This window comes from Amaranthus tricolor, chromosome 7 (genome assembly GCF_026212465.1).
Source record: "Amaranthus tricolor cultivar Red isolate AtriRed21 chromosome 7, ASM2621246v1, whole genome shotgun sequence".
Classification (NCBI taxonomy): domain Eukaryota; kingdom Viridiplantae; phylum Streptophyta; class Magnoliopsida; order Caryophyllales; family Amaranthaceae; genus Amaranthus; species Amaranthus tricolor.
Genome location: NC_080053.1, coordinates 3395604 through 3400026, shown reverse-complemented (window position 1 = coordinate 3400026; position 4423 = coordinate 3395604). Strand labels below are relative to the sequence as shown.

General features: G+C 35.1%; 1 long non-coding RNA gene across 1 annotated transcript; it reads right to left on the bottom strand.

Annotated features, from left to right (window-relative positions):
- Positions 1–1111: 1111 nt before the first annotated feature.
- Positions 1112–4078, bottom strand: LOC130818801 (uncharacterized). Its single transcript, XR_009043989.1, has 3 exons — positions 3694–4078; positions 2533–2611; positions 1112–1692 (listed from the first exon to the last, which is right to left on the bottom strand). It is a non-coding gene; the product is annotated as an uncharacterized LOC130818801 (long non-coding RNA).
- Between the last annotated feature and the right edge of the window lie 345 nt (positions 4079–4423).

Below are 4423 nucleotides of genomic sequence, written 5' to 3'. Positions count from 1 at the left end.
TTAATTTATTTAGTTTAATTTAATTTAAGTTAACTTTAGTTATTTTAATTTCGTTTTAGTTAATTTTTGTTAATTCGATTTAATTGTTTTGTACTCCAGTGGCGGATGTATGTTGGAGCCCACGGGGTCACGTGCCCCTTAGCGTTTTTTTATTAGTAAGACTTTTCTATTGGTAAGAGTAAAAACGTAAAATTAATTTTGTCTCAATTTTATTTATTTTAATCTAAGTAGTTGGTGGGGCGCGTGCTACACACGCGCTCCCCCAAGAAATCCTATTTTCCATAAAAAAAATCAGCTCAAAGAGAAATATTTACTATACATCTCATGTTGGCGACGTAAAATTGAAGATGAGGCTTTAAATGGTTTTGCTTGATGGTGTTATTAAAAGTACATAATGTTGGTCAAAAAGAAGTTGCTAATATACTAACAAGTAAATAGAAGTACTAAGTACTTACATTGGAAGTTTTTAAGTTTGAGTTTGATATAAAGTGAGAAAGAAATTAATGGATTAATGCAACATCTATTGTGTATTATACGGATTCTTGTTTAGCATTTGAATCTGTAAAGTTTTAGTTGCTCTAAAGAGTTTGTAGGATATGTATTTTGTTTTTTTCCAAAATTAAGAGTAGAAACAAAGTTTGAACATGGTTAATTAAATCCTCGTAACTTAAAAGAATTAAACTTATTTATCTTTTGTTTATGATACACATAAAAATAAAACAATACATCAATTGATAAACACAGTCAATATATCCTACTACGCTATCCCAGCAAGAAAGTTCTTAGTCTTACAAACATTCAAATGCTATTTGACGTTCATATCAAAATTATTAACCAATAAAAATGTGTGTAATTAATAAAAATGAGTTTAGTTATATTATTGTGTTTTATATTCCATCACGCCCTCGATTTTAGTCGAATTGCTGCCGAAATTTCTACTCACATTCATAAAGTTTATTGTTATTTTATTTTATTTTTTTTATTTTAATGTAACACCCGAATTTCCTCCCGTCCTTTGCGGTTTTGGTTTCGTATAAGGGGTCGGAAATTTAGGGGTGTTACAAGTGGCTTCATAACATATGTTTTCTTCTGTAGTTTACAAAGATCAGATTCAATTGCACATGTGTAACACCCCTGAATTTCCGACCCCTTAACTGAACCAAAACCGTAAAGGACGGGAGGAAATTCGGGTGTTACATAAAAGAAAAAGGAAAAGAATTTAATAAATGTTTAAATATTAGCTTTAAAAGATGAGTAGAAATTTCGGCAGCATCTGCCCTAAAACTGTGCGCCTTTGTAGAAAAACAAAAGTTATTTAGAATCTAATAAAGTAAAGGCATCAACGGCCTAACAATACTAGGTCACGGCGGAATGATTCGTCGCCGGCTTCTCAAATCAACATGCCAAGCATGGATCGTGGTTCCAGTGTCAACGCTTGCGTTTTAAAATGACTTGACTCCTTAAAACCATACAAAGTTATAAACTACGCAGCGGAAATACAAACATACAAGGGAGGACACAAGGCCTCATAACAAAATATATACAACCAAAGTTTACAAAAGATAACAAGAGCTACAAAATCGAAAGATAGCGGCATGACACAAGTTGTGCTTCGCCCTCATCACTCTCCCCCAATGCAATACAATGCAAAAGAAGCTCCAATACCTGTTACGCCTGTCTATGATCCTCCTGCTGCTCGACATTAGACCAAGGCCAATGCGTCATAGCAGGACAATCATAGAAAGTCATCAACAATCAAACATAACCACAAACACGTACACGTCAGTAATAATGAACTTATAACAATTAGAGTCATTGAACAAAACTATAGACAACGATATAGTATGGTAATAACGAGTCTACTCATCTGTTTGAACACCTTTATTTACTCATAATTTCTCTTCCAACTACTAATCTCTCGAAGTATATTCAAGGGTAGTGGATCCTTTCTCTATTGATGGCATAGTGACATGGCCAAGGGCGTTATCGGCCATCCGGCGCCCATGGCAAAGTATGAGCTCATGCCCCCTCCAGCTGACCCTCTCGGGTCCTACCTTCGGGAAAAACTAACACACTGGGGTACTAAACCAGTGAAGAGGCCACCATATTGGGGTTTGCAAGGCCCGCATGGTAACACCTCGGTCAAAGGCGGTATCGGCCATCCGGCGCCCAATGACCCAAGCATGCTCATACCCCCCTTACGGTGGTCCCGTCGAACCTCACCTAAGGGACTATTAAATCAACCGGACATAATCCAGTTGAGTCACGCCAAAAAAATCATAAATCAAGGCTCCATAAGTAGGAAATCACTTCAATACTGCACACAACCATGGTGCGTTCTCTACTATATAGAAATCTGTTCTCATAGTCTCCTAATGCTTTCATTCTACTTGCCTATATCACTATTATGACTCTACGCTAGTATAGTTTACTTTCTAGCGTTCTATAATTCTAATACGATGCATACAATCATGAAATATTGATAATACTTTGAAACAATGAATATGATAATTAATTACAGCGTGTACGTACCTGCAAGCGTCACTGCACGACCAAAAGTTACAAAAAATCCCCCAACTAAGGCTCTACTTTCCTCTTACGAAATGGGCACCTATATAAGTTATGAGTAGAACTAATAAGTTCCCTTAACTACTTTGTCATACCAAACTAAATACCAAAGTAACCGCTATCACCCATTCAACATGAGTTTCCGATTACTCTAGCACGCACACAACTCATTCAATACAAGTCAAAATCATTAACTCAACACAACATAAGTCTTTCCATCAATTTAAAGTAGAAGTATGTGCGAATCGTTTCTTTACATTAACTAATCTTGAGCATATCGGCTCGCATTACCCAAAAAAATAACTAATCACAACTAAATCTTACAATTTCAATATAACATTAATATAACGATAAGGCAAATCTTAGAGTTATCGTATCGGGATATTATTTGTTACATTCTCCAAAGCTATTAAGAACTATAGTCAAAACAACACGACAATTAACTTTAGCAACCATCGATGATAAATTGACATTATGCTCTTGGCTTACTGATATCATGTATCTATAACTTTAGTAACAACCTAATAAGGGTATTTGTAATTCAAAACAATCAAACCACAACAATTAGTAACTATTACTCCCAATTTAATCAATCAAAATCACTTTCATAGTCAACTAACATCATCACCATTACTAATTATTCACAACAATAACTAATCGACCAAATCTTAAAACAACTTTTAAATTTATTTAATCAATCATCACCAAAATATAGTACAAACACACATCATTAGTAATTTCATCTCTAAATCCAATCCCTAATCGTTTCGTGTTCAAAGATAACATATTTAATTACTACCCATACTAAGATTCAAAGAAACTAATACAAAATCAACACATCACCCATAATTTCAAATCACACTTCAAACCCTAAGTCATAAACATGTTTAATTCATCAATCAAATTCTTACCCACAAAAGATTCAATGAAAATAATACAAAGTTCAACACTTTTCATTCATATTTCTAAAACCTAATTCATAAGTACATTCAAATCATCGATCCAATTCTCACCCATAACAAGATTCAATAACAATCACACAAAGATTAACATCAAACTCATAAACTTAGTAAAATTCTAATTAGATACTAGGACAATTACTTAGAGTAAACTTGAGAGGCTTACAATGGGGCAATTAGAAAAAAAAGGAGTGAAGACTAAGTGGTGTTGTGGTGGTGCTATGGCTTTACAGTAGCCCACTGCTGTTAGGGGACCAAGGAGGCAACCGTGGCTGCTGCTAGAAGACCGAGGAACGGCTGCTGCTATCGGTCGTTTGCCGGTGGTTGTTTTGCAACTCAGTTGCCGTGGGTGGGTGAGAGGGGACGCAGCCTTATGCTGCTGCGTGAGGGTGCAGCGTAGCCTGCTCCTGCTGCTCGCGGGGCTGCCGGCTACTTGTTGGTGGGGGAAGTGAGGAGGTGGCAGCTGGTTGGGGAAGGTGGAGGCGGCAGCTGGTGGTTTGTGAGCCGTGAGGGAGAAGGGATTGAGAGAAGAGGAGAGTGAAGGAGGGAGTGACGACTAGTTTGAAGCATTTAGGGTTTCGTGGGTTTTATACTTGTTATTACTATTATTATTATTATTATTATTATTATTATTATGATTATTATTATTTATTTATTTATTTTTATCTCGATTCGTTTTCTTGTGAGACTCAATCAAGAGACTCACCTTCATGGGCTCACACATTTTAATAAAATAATCATTTTGATTCGAACCTCTTTATTTAAGAAATCGTAACTATATTTTTAATATATATCTAAGTTAACGTTTAAATTCTTATGTGAAAGAATTTTATTAAACTAATTCAAAAATAATTAAATATAATTGTAAAATCTTTAAAAACTATTAAAATATTAAA